The following is a 12,610-nucleotide window of genomic DNA, read 5'->3' as shown; positions in this document are numbered from 1 at the left end:
ACATGATGCAAAAGTCAAGGCTTGTCTCCCTCCCCTGAGGATATCTTGCTGTTTACTGACATATTCTCCCCATACATGCACTCATGTATATGATATATATGATCAGATGTTTTTGTGGAGAGTGTGCAGGCAACAAAGAATTGGCATGTATCCGAGGGCTATGTGAATTGTTACTGGTCCTTTAGGCTGTTGACCATAGTGGTTCTTAGCTGTTACAATCTTCTCTCTACTCTGCTGGTTAATTCTTCAGGGCCAAAGAGCTCTCTTCAGTGTTGACTTTGGATTATTCTTTATGCAGATGGATTCAGAATTGTCTGAACACAGATGCTCTTTTAACCTCTATGCATTCCTGATACAAACATGTCAAAATGGTTGGGTCTGGTGAAGAGATAGCTGTGAAGAATGTATCTTTGATAATGTGTTGTCTGTGTTTGATGGGTGGCAGCAGTCACAGTATTGTGGTATTGCTTTGACAGGCAATCAGATGTGCTGGGTCTTCTTCACTGATATCAATCTCCCTGAGAATCATTTGGCTGCCAAAGATACTGCTGACTTCTGTATAGGACAGCTGGTGGGCTAGAATTCCCTCCCCATCAGAGTGTAGCTATTGAAAGCCTACAGGTCCTGTGCTCTTTCTGCTGTGTACCCCTTTCGTGTTAGGTGAGTACTTCTGGGTATTAGGTAAGTTTCTGTTTTACTAGTTGTGAACAGACATGCCTCTAAGTCAAGCCTGAAACTTTGGGGATTAGGTAATACCTTCATGGGCTCCTTCTATTGAGTTTGACACGAGTAGGGATGTTGGGACATGTACATGTCACAGGACACATTCAGAGGCAAGAGAACAACTTTGTAGAGTTACTTTATTTCTTCCACATTTTCGTGGATTCCAGAATTGTCACTTGTGCCCAGCTCTTTACCTGATAAGCCATTTTGCCTGATGTTACATTAGAACCAATCTTCAATATCCATTTGGAGGAGGAAGCCTAAACACAAGCCATAAGAGACCACCATGCCATTTCTTGGAAATCATGGAATTATCTCATTTATGGGGTAAAGGCAATAAGGTAACAAATAAGGCACTGAAAGTGCCAGAGAGACAGTGTTAGAAAGTGAATGGCACTGGAGACCTCAGGTAGGTAACATCAAAGTTGTAGCTGATTTGCAGGGAGATGGACCTTGAGCTGAAGTTGTGGCAAGATCACAGAGTACTTATCGGTGTCTCAGAGCAAGGAAAGACTGGGATGTGCCAAACTATCAGAAGGTCAGGCCAGCAACCTGATCAGAGATGAGACTCTTCAGACAACAGAGACAGGTCCTTGGAAGCTCTGAGCAGGATCTGTAGCTTTAGTGGATTGGCTGAGAGGTCATTTGGAGGAAGCAACATGGCTCAATTGTCTCTTGAAAAGATGTGTTTGTCAGGGGACCACACATGTAGGTGTAGACCTGGAGGAGGACAGGAGTAAATGTCAGCAAGGATTGTGGGGATTGTTCTTAAGATGGGGGCAGGGAAGAGGGAAGAGACTGGAGTCAATACTGTGTGGACGAGGACTGAGGACTGATGCACAGGACATGACAAATTGGGAAAGAGAGTGAAATGATCCTGGACCATCACTGGTCTGATGTACTTTATTCCTGGCACTAATAGAAAGTTGTGCTACTGGATGCTTCCACTGAGGAATTTGCTGAGATAAGACCAACAAGCTAGAGCTAGAGTATTCTCAGACTGGGAACTATACTCATCAGCATCCTTATATGATCCAGTGTCAGGGCTTCCACATCCCAGAGTGGCCCCTTCTACAAGGTGCCTCTTTTGTGATGTGGGGCCCTTTAAGCATGGGCACCCCTTTCTGTGTGGGGTTCCTTCCACTTAGGTGTACCTTTCATGTGGGAGCTCCTTTTGTATAAGCATGCCACCTGAATGGGCCTTCTTGTTTCTGTGTAGTTGTGTGGTTTTCTTTTGTTGTTTCTTGTTTTGTTTGTTCTTTTATTGAAAAGTTTTCTTCATACACTATGTTCTGATTAGAGTTTCCCTTCCCCCACATCTTTCTTCAGTTCTTCGGCCTCCTCTGCCTTCCCAGCCCACAACCTTTATGTCTTCCCTTAGAAAGCAAATGGGTGTCTAAGAAATAAGATAAAACAAAAACAAACCATCAGAATAGAACAAAAACAAACAAAAGGATCGAAAGAGAAGGCATGAGGAACACATATAGACACAGAGACACACACATTTGCACACACAGGAACCCTCCAAAAATATAAAATCCAAGAACCTATAAAGACAGAAAAAGAAAAAGAAAAAGGCTCCAAGGAGAATACCCTGGTTCAACACCATGAGACAAAGAATACCCAAAGATACTACTGAGTTTGAATAGAGTTTCCATCTACTGCTGGTCATGGGGCCTACCTTTAGGAGTGGTTTGTTTCCCTAGAGAAAAAACTAACTTTGTTTTATTTGCAAGTGGTTAGCAATTGGATATTGCTTCAGAGTTAAGAACGTCAGGGCGTGGTGGGGGGAGCTGAGGGTGGAGAAATAGGGAACTGCATGGGACAGAGTATGTTCACCTCTTTTGGCTCTAGGACTTTATCTAGTGCAGACTGGTGTATGTTCTGTGCGTTGTGCTGTAGTCTGAGTTTATATGTGTCAGTTGTGCTATGTTTAGATGGCCTCGTTCCTCCATGTCCTCTGGTTCTTATACTTTTTCTCCTCCTCTTCAACAGAAGTCCCTGAGCCCTAAAGGGAAGGGATTGATAGCAACACTCCATTTAAGGAAGAGTGTGCCAAGGTTTCTCACTCACTGTGCGATTACTGGCTGTGGGAAACTAGAAAAAAATCATCCTGATTGAGGTGAGGCAAAGACTACTACCACAATTTTAAGCCAGATTTGAAGCAAGTTTTAATTCAATCCTGACCAGGTTGATGAACTCTGACCAGGTCCATTCCCAATCCATTGCAGAGGCTTAAAAAGGCATCACCATATTTCTCTTCAGGTCCAATCAGGGGCAAGCATACACCCTGATGTGTTTCTTCCCACATAACCTCCTGCTTACCTGTGATGAAGCACTTCTGACATAGTTGGATTGAGCAAACTTGCTAGGGGTAGCAAAACCATATTGTGGTTTGTTATTTTCCTTAAAGAAACACCTCCAGTATTTCAGAAAGTTATCTGTCCTTGGGCAGGTGGGGCTTACTGGTTGACCTTGGCCCACAAAGACAAGTATGATCAATGTCTTGCTCAGCCATTATCGGAGAAGCCTCCTCCTGCAGCAGATGGTTCTTGGGTTTGGGAAGCATCTTCATGTCCAAATATTTTTCTGCTTCCAGATGAGGTGATGCCCTGGAATGACTAGTGAAGAGGGAGATGGGGTCTCCTCTGCAGTGCAGAGTGCTGGATTTCCTCAGGTCCCATGATGGTTTTGTTTATGTGGGATCTCCCTGTCTGCCTCTACATTTGATGGATAAGGTGATGTTTATTCTTCATCAAGGATATCCCTGCTAGCCAGCAGATGGTACCTGAGGCACAAACAGTATTACCAGTGTTACCTGTGGATTAGTGAAGATCCTGTGATTCACCATGGCCCCGGCAAAAACAAGACTCCAGCTAATGCCTCTGCCTAGTTACCCATTTAATCTACAAATAGTAGATTAGTGTTCTATTTAGCATCATTTTCAAATTCTGTGTTCTGTTTGTTTTCTATTAACATGTAGGGTATAAGGTTTTGTTGTAGAAGTTTCAAACAAAGTTTGTTTCCCTTAACTGTCCTCCATCCCCCAACCCCATTGCATCCTTCTGTCTCTAGAAGTCTCCTCTCAGAGTTCAGGGCATAGGCATTCTATTGCCTTCTCTTTCTCTTCCCCAACATCTTTGTTGCATTTTGTTTTAAAAATCACTACCACCTTTGCCCTAGAGCTGTGACTCTACCAGCCCCTCTGGGTTCCCCTCTTGTTCTATCCTGCTTAGCCTCAGGAGATGACTGTGTTACCAGCCCCTTCTGGCTTCAATCACTACTGCTTTTGTCCAGGGCCAGCCACCACAAACTCTAACCCAGCTTCCCTTTCTACCTGCTTTTGCACAGGACCAGTTGAGCTACCAGCCTCTCCTGAGACCCTTAAATCCTCGGATAAAACACACACACACACACACACACACACACACACACACAGCTTGTTGTTACTTTACAACTTGCCTACTAGGCACTATTGCTGTGTGCAGATATCTCTGCCTCTACTTATTCTAGGGCAGTGGGTCCCAACCTTCCTAATGCTGACATCCTTTAAAACAGTTCCTTGGGTCGTGGTGACGCCCAAACATAAAATTATTTTCATTGCTATTTTATAACTTTGATGTGTTACTCTTATGAATCATAATGTGAATATCTGTGATTTCCAATAGTCTTAGGTGACCCCTATGAAAGGGGTTGTGAGGTGAGAGACTGCCGTTCTACACTCAGGCAAGTTTACCCACAAGGCCCTGCTTTGTCTTCTTCCTCTAGAGTTTTCTGCATGCTGGTAGGCTTGCTTGAACAGCTATCTTTGCTCCTGTACAAAGCTAAATCCTGTGTGTGTGTTCCTCTTCTCAGGTGAACTGAAAGAACTGGATCCAAGGGACCCTTTGGAATAATTCCATGGACAGACAACCTACTCCCCCCTAGAATGGTAAGCCTGAGGAGCACTGCTTCTGTGGTGTTTCCAGAATATCATAGGTCGGCTGCTTTGCCCTTGACTCTGGAGGTTGTATCTGCCTGACACTTTGAGAACAGGGTGACATGGCCTGGTGCTGCCCCATTGTTGGGTAGATGAGATGTCTACCTGGAATTTCTGTTTCTTGCCCAGAATAACCCCCACCCCTTGCATTCTTTAAATCACACACTTTGGGTGGGGGTAGGGTGCCTATACTGATAATCATTTTTGTCTGCATTTTTAAAAGCACATGTGTTCTATGAACTGCTGCTGGATGTCAGAGCCTCCAGAGGCTCACTACCACAGCTCCTGACATTCTGTTAACTGTTTCCTTAGGAGCTACCTACTGTAGTTCTGGCCGCATTTGCCTTTCACTGACCTGGACAGACCCCTTTGTCCTTCTCTCCTTCATTCTTCACTGTTTTTTCACTTCTCAAAACCAATGTCTATATAAAGATCACTTTCCACCACAGAGTTCAGCAAAGCCACCAAAGCCCCACCATAGTCCTAAGATCTCCATTGAATCAACCTCTCATAACTCTCTGGTGAGCACAGTCTTATTCGGCCTAGTGACCGAACATCCTAAGCTGCCTTTCTCACCACTGTTTCTGTCAATGATGGCTGTCTTTTCTTTGTCTTCTAGTTCCTGAAAATTATGGGGACCTCGGTCTATGACAACCAAGTGTCTTTAGTAGCTCCCATGAGCTAGTCCTACAGAGCCTGACTGACTAACCCCTTTTTGCCTCAGGCATTGTAGCCTTTCTAGTGAGGAAGAATGAGCAGTTTGGTTATTCATTTCTCTGCATTTATGGTAGTCAGCCTGGTCCTTCCATGCTATGTCTAACCTCAGGGCCAGGCTGTGAGAAGCTTTCAGGGCTTGCTTAAAAGTCTTTCCCAAACCAAGCAGCTGAGACAGAGCACCTCCTTCCCATTAGGGTTCTCTGCACTGGTCCATTACCAGTCTTACGTTGGCACAGGATCACCTGGGAACGTAGGTTTTCGAGAGAGCATGAATCTAGACTGAGCAAATTTCAGGTTTGATTCCTAGCACTGCAAAGAAAGAAAGAGAAAAGAAAAATTCTGCAGGGCAAATTAAAAGATGATGTAGTTCCAGAAATGAGGTTCATTATAAAATTTCTGTTAAAAAGAAGAGCTGTTGCCTGAGAGTCATGGTATGTGGGTGGTCCCAGCCTCTCGGGAAGATGAGGCAGGAGGATTGCTTGAGTCTGGGAATTCAAGACCCAGCTTAGGCAGAACATCTCCAAACAAACCATAGAATGTGGAATGGAGTCTAGGTTAAGGGCAGAATGTGTACTTAGTGCATGAAAGGCTTCACATTTGATCACCAACACCAAAGAAGAAGCAACAAAATAATCCTCTGATGACTCTCAGGATGCTGTAACTCTTCGTTCCCCACCCTTAGGTCACCTCCAGATGTGTGCTTGGTGCTAGGGACTGAGCATGCTCAGTATGTGCTCTCCCTCACTCCCTCTTTTCTGCTCTCTCATGCATCATATTTCATCCCTGAGAACAGGACAGCATCTTGACTACTGTAGTCTTCCTAGGATCCCACGCTGTGCCAGGCATAGCACACAATGGGTATCCACTCAGGTCTGTCGAATGAGTCAATGTCTCTCATGCACTGTAGAACTGACCTAGAGGCCCAACCTGTAGCCATTTCTCATGGGCTGTTGGAAAGGCACACTGAAACAGAAGAGGGTCTCAAGGGGTGGGTAAATAGTGTCATAGACTGTGAGGACAGAAGCAATTCAGACAGAGGGACATGGTGACTCACAGAACAGTTGACGGGAGACTCATATAAGACCTCTCCCCACTTCCACTCCATTTTTTTTATTCTTTAGGGCAAAGAACATTTTTGTAAGTAAGTAAATGTTTACTCAACATATGGGAGCCATTACCCCAAGAGAAGATACTGGGTGTGTTATGCACTAAATTTGCCATGAGCCTAACACACAGCATTTATTTTGATTACTGTTATTTTTTTTATTTAGTTTATACAAATGTGGGTGCCAGGGAGAAGCTTAAAGCCGGTCAAATGGAGCCAACAAGGACACAGTGTCCTGCCACAGCCAGAAGAAGCCTGGAGAACACAGGGGACAGGAACTGTCCTCTCTGAGCATGGAGGTTGTTCCTTGCAGAGGAAGAAGCCTGACATGGCGATAAGAATGTACTCTTACAGTCTGGCAGCATAAATGGCCTGTCACTGAAGAGGAGGGCTCTGTCTGGAGCCTGTGGCCATGGCTGGGGACCAGCTTTACATCAGACCCTCTTCTCACAGGTTAAAAACAAAGGCATAGGGAGACTATTGCAAAGGAGGTTGGGGTAAGGTATGCAGCCCATGCTTCTCTCCCTGGAAGATGTGTTTAAAGGACTGAAGAGACCTGATGTGAAGACCAGAAGGGACACGAACTGTGTCACTATATATTAGCCAGTGCTTCCTGGTATATCATAATTGCATTTTGAGTCTTCTTCCAGTGGGTAGCATTGATACAGCTCACCAGCACGTTTTAAGTGTGAGGTCTAGAAGTGGCAGCTCCATGGGAGCCTTGTGCCTCACAGATGACAACTTGAGGCCCGTGTCCACTATGCTGCTCTCAGGGGCGATGTGAAACAGGCCCCTCCCAGGAGAGACACCAGGAATGGTGCCTTCAAAGTGTCCCCTCTGCCATTTTCAGCTTCAGTACAAACTAACGATGTCCACAGGCATTTCTGTCCATCACTTAAGTTTTTAAAGATGAACTCTGTGACCTTGAACTGAGCAAGCTCAGGAATGTGAATTCCTTTTCTGAGCATGAACGTCTTCACCAAGGATGTTCAACAGTGTAGTGCTTTCCTTTACAGACGACAACCAGGAGGGCATCTCCTCATCTAATAACATCTCCAAAGGTCCCGAGTAAAGTCCCCAAGTTTTCTTTGAGAGGGACATTGCATTTGAAATGTCACTCTTGTTCCTCTAGCCCACTGCAAATAGTTAATTCTTTCCCCCCTTCTTGATGTCTTGACTCTGCATATTTTGGCTTTGCAGTCACCAAAATGAGAGCCTTGGGGTTTAACCCAGGGCTCTTGTAACCCGTCAGAGTCGCTGCACACAGCAGCAGCAATCCTGATGTTTCCATTGGTGTAGAATCTGATCCCAGTTGTAACCTAACTGGGTTGTGGCTCTGACTGCGAATGAGAAAGAGATGGTCCACCTGGAGGACCTCAAGTTCCTCATCTTCATGTTAATGGTGACCTGGGATGTTTGCAGGGATAGTTGATCCTCCGCACATGGTGAACACTGTGCATCATGCAGTTAAAAAACAATCCAGCAAAAAAGGTGTGCGGGGATGCTCAACGGTTGGCCTCTGAAACATGGTAGCTCCCAAGGTATTTGCCTTTTCCGCGCCTAGACCTCAGAAGGCCTTATCGAACACCAGCCCCTGAAGGAAAGATTGTTCCCTGTCACATAGGTCCTTTCTGAGCCCCTGGACTGAGTTCCAGAGCCCCAGAAAATCACAATTAGCTTCTTCAATAAGAGACCAGGATGGGTTTCTGTGTCATCACCGCCATGGCTTGTCAATGCTGGCATCCTGGTGGAAGAATCCCTAGCTACATGGTACAAGATGTAGATAAGCAGATACAAAAGAGGAAGAACATTCCAGGAAAATAGATATGCTGATACAAAACCCCACGTCCCCCAAGCTAAGGCCTATAGCTCCTGCAGAAAACACGTTTATTTTTGCTGATATTCAAAAACTGAAGGGATAGGTAAGCTCTTATCGCCTTCCTTTGTGGCTTCCCCGGAGGAGATGCTAGAAGGACCTGCTCAGGGCCCTCAGTCCTCAGGAATGAGCTTAGTCTGGTTGGTCCTGGTACCATCTTGGCAATAGGGTCTGGAATCCTACAGCCACAAACATACCCACACCAGCGGTACCTGTACCTCAGTTCTCTTCCCTCTCATACTCATCGTCTCTTCCACTTGTCCAGCAGAGACACAGTGAAGAGAATCAAAATAAACTTCCACACTAGCCCAGCCTGTAGCCATGCAAGGAAAAAGACCTGACTCAGAAGTTACGCAGTAACCTGACCAAACTTGTTCTGTCCCCTCAGCATCCATGAATCTGCCCACGCTCCCCTTTATGAAGTGGACATCTACTGGGTGTTCCCTGTTCCCTTCACCACTTCAAAGCAGAGACATATGGAAGGGGCTCTGTTAGTGACTTTCAACACAGACAGGACTCAGCGCTTATCTAGTCTCATAGTACCTACCTAATTCTTCCCTTCTGAGCCTGTGCTTCTTGGCCATCCCCCAACCCCCAACTTCTGGTCCCATCTTCTGCTGTCTACTTTTAGCTCACTTTTTCTGGTTTATATGGGTGATTTTTGTCCCTCCTATGGTGACAAATGTCCAGTGGCATTCTCCATAATGAGTTAGAATTCTTCATCTGCAAAGGGCATTCGAGAAGCAAAGATAGAAGGCAGGAGTTCATCTAGTGTGCCTACAAGGTGGCTACCTCTGTTCCCTCCATTCTAGCCTCTTACCTTTGGGATTCCTGGCTTCTATTTGGAGCCGAGAGGAAGCAGCACGGTGTTCTCCGGGTGTTAACAGTTTGACTCCCTGCCTCCGTCTACTCCCTGCATTTCTTGGTCTTGAAAGTCGTGGGCGCAACATGGGTTTGCCTGCTGGTGCTGTTTGATTCAGCTGGTGTTTGCTACGAGGACAAGCTGACTGTATTTTCATTTGGCTCTGTGGTTGTCAGTTCATGGGGTGACTCCAAGGAGGATAGATTTTCAGGTGGGGTGTCACAGGATGTCATGCTGATCTCAGTGTTTCCCAAAAGCACGGCTGCCTAAGTTGGCCCCCACAACCCCATGCCATGTGAATGGGATGCAAGGGGCAGGGCATTTTCTACAGGTGACAAAGCATGGTGTTCATGACCCAACCCTAAACCCAACCCCCACCTTCACCTTTTGTTTCTGGCTGTCCAGCAGCTGTGGCTTCTTAAGCAATGAGAAAATAGAAAGGTCAACTTCATTCCTACTCCTCGTTCTGAGGGATGATGGGGCAGGGGTACAGCAAGGCTTTTTTTCTTTCCCCCATGGTTTTTGTCAAACCAGGGTTACCTGGGCTTTGCTGTCTGCTAACAGCTGTCCCTCTAACTTAGTGACTTAATATGATGTATGTTGCTGTGACCTCATTGAATGGTTGTATCCCATGATGAACATGGCCTCGACAATCTTGGAGATTGAGACACAGAGGACTGTTTCTCCATGGGAAGGTGTGAACCTTCTTCACTGAAGCTGTTCTGAGTTCCCTATGAGCTGGTCTATAGTCTTCTGGTACCCAGGGTTGACACTGAGTATGTATACAGTGATGTTTTCCGTGTTTTGTTTTTTCAAGAAGTTAAGTGAAGTATCCCTTTGTGGTATTGGTTTGCTGTGGGATTTCCAAAAAGGTTGGTGCTTAGTATGATAAGCACTCTGTTACCATTTCATAAAGCACTAAACCAAGGCCCCACATGGCATTGGCAAGTCTATCCTAGCATCTGCCCCAAAGACCCTGTGGGATTATATAGCAAAGGTACCGCAGGTCTTTTGTGGCTTCTGCTCAGGGATGACTTTTGTGGCCAGCCTGAATCATAGAATCTGGTGTGTCTCTCATCTGTGAGGATGTTCCGTCAGCTTAATGCTTTTTGTGTGCTATTTTGCTTTGGTGGAGGTAATAACTGTCAGCACCATTTGCCAGAAAATGCAAACTGTCTCCTCTTTGTGAATACAGCCCAGCATGCTTGAGTGAGGCCCACTAGCCACATGTCCCATGATGACAAACATGCTTGATGGTGTATCAGTTCTGTGGTAAAGGTTGATAATGTTTGGGTGATCTAATGGATTTATGTATTCTACCTCAACGATGATGGTGGCATTGTCCTCCTCTTGTCCAGTTGGATATCTGTGGAGGTGTGGCATGGCCAGCTGCATCTCCACAAAGGTACCACAGCCCAGGGTCATTAAAATATTGTAGTAGTTTGTGATTATGTCTTCATTAGAGGTGCTGGGCGTTAAGGCCTGCCCCATTGCTACCTTATCTTCTGTAACACCACCACACAGTGCCACATTAGAAAAAATTAATAGTAAGTTCACCTCTAGGACTTGTGGCCTCCCTACCCTCGGGTTCTTAACCAGATATACAGTATCGAGTATGAATTTATTCCTATGTAAAAAGGCCTTGAGTCTAAGAAGGAAGTGGTTTGTTAGTTCCCTTATATTTATTCTGCTATTGTACTTATGGTCCTGTATTGTCAGCCTGATCATTGCTGGAGCTCATAGGGTTCATAAGCTGGGTAGCACTTTTTATGACTTTTTTCCTGTTCTGGTTTGCTCCTCTTGCTGTGATAACACACAGACCAAAAGCAACTCAGAGGAGAGAAGGGTTTATGTCACCTGGGAGGTGACAGTGCACTATCAGTGGAAGCTAAGGCGGGAACTTGGGACAGAAACTGAACCAGGGATCTGGAGAGCTACTGCTTACTGGCTTTCTTCCTGCTCAAGGTCAGCTCCCTTTCTCACACAGCCCAGCCCAGGCCCTGCTGCCTGTGAGTAGTACATGCACAGTGAGACAGGTACTGTCCACAGCAGCAAGCAATTGAGTAGTGGCCACTCCTGGATTTAGGCCCTCCCCCCGCCCCTTCTCAGGTGACTCTAGGTTTGTGTTAAGTTGACACTGGTAGCTGACTATGACACTGCCTCGCTGGCCTCGGAGCACCGTTCTGCACTGTGAGCCGTAGCCTTCGGGGAGTGAGCTTCCAGTTTAGTACCAGCTGGATTCCTTCAGGCTCTGTGTCCAAAGTGTGTGATGCCTTCAGCATTGGGGGGGGGGGGGTCTTACTATCAAGTTCTGGTGTGGGGTTGGGGATTTAGCTCAGTGGTAGAGCGCTTGCCTAGCAAGCGAAAGGCCCTGGGTTCAGTCCTCAGCTCCAAAAAAAAAAAAAAAAAAAAAAAACTTCTGGTGGGCAACCAATAGTAATAGCCTGAATTCGGGAGGTACACCTCTGGGACCTCTGGATTAACAGCTTGAGGGGAGGTATCTCAAACCTGGCACTGGGCTGGCTTTTATATGGCAACTTGTGGCTCGAGGAAGAAGTAGTATCCCCCACGTAAGGCAACTCCATTCCGACTGTTTATATATAATTTAAGAAGTTAATAATAGTTTTTCTATATGGGTCTTTCAAGAATCCTGAGTGTCATCTTTCCCCCCAACCTTTCCTTTTCTTATCCCTCCTTTCCTCCTCCCTGTTTAAACATCCCCAACCAGTTCCCATCCCCCACTACTAATGCATTGCTAAATGGATGGATGTAATATCAAGCTGCCTTCTAAATCTCTCTCTGTGTGCCCAGTTCAGTTCTTAGTACTCACCAAAGAGGATCCTTGCGTTATGGTTGATGGCTAATATACAGAGTCATAATTAGTTGGGTGGACAGAGCAGGAAGAACAAGTGTCAGTGGAGTGGTCAGTCATAAATGCGACTCCCGTATCACACCCACTCCTGTCAAGGCTCAGGGAACATTGCGGAAGAGGGGGCGGAAAGACTGTAAGAGCCAGAGGTCAGGGAGACCTGGGTGAAATTGTATCTCCTGAACTTGGGAAGAATCACTGTGCTCACAGCAGCTCTGGTTATCTACAAAGGCCTGAACAGGATGAAGCCAGTCAACATTTCACCATAGGCACACAGGAGCCAATCTTAGCTGAGGTGCTACACACAGCTGATGACTGCTGCAGGTGGGGAGGCCGGAGATGGACTCCAGAAACAGATCGGTTTACATTAGGGAGGAGGACTTGAGTTGGGATCAGTCCACCAGGAATTGGAGGGGAAAGGAATAAATATAATCAGAAAACAGTGTATGCATGTATTAAATTTCTTCTAAATAAACATT

General features: G+C 45.8%; 1 long non-coding RNA gene across 6 annotated transcripts in view; it reads left to right on the top strand.

Annotated features, from left to right (window-relative positions):
• The window catches only part of LOC134482691 (uncharacterized), a 53,381-nt gene that overhangs the window by 32,764 nt on the left and 8,007 nt on the right, over nt 1-12,610 (top strand). For 3 of the 6 annotated variants that reach the window (XR_015641118.1, XR_015641119.1, XR_015641121.1), the window contains 4 exons: nt 477-660; nt 2,719-2,845; nt 4,579-4,654; nt 6,691-12,576. This is a non-coding gene — a long non-coding RNA (uncharacterized LOC134482691). Of the gene's footprint in view, nt 1-476; nt 661-2,718; nt 2,846-3,322; nt 3,462-4,578; nt 4,655-6,690; nt 12,577-12,610 lie in introns of those variants that run through there. The other 3 variants (XR_015641120.1, XR_015641122.1, XR_015641117.1) reach the window with 2 other exon arrangements.

The sequence above is a fragment of the Rattus norvegicus genome, chromosome 17, assembly GCF_021556685.1.
Source record: "Rattus norvegicus strain SHRSP/BbbUtx chromosome 17, alternate assembly SHRSP_T2T, whole genome shotgun sequence".
NCBI classification, from domain to species: Eukaryota; Metazoa; Chordata; class Mammalia; order Rodentia; family Muridae; genus Rattus; species Rattus norvegicus.
The sequence above is the reverse complement of the archived record's forward strand: the minus strand, read 5'-3'. Positions and strand labels throughout refer to the sequence as shown.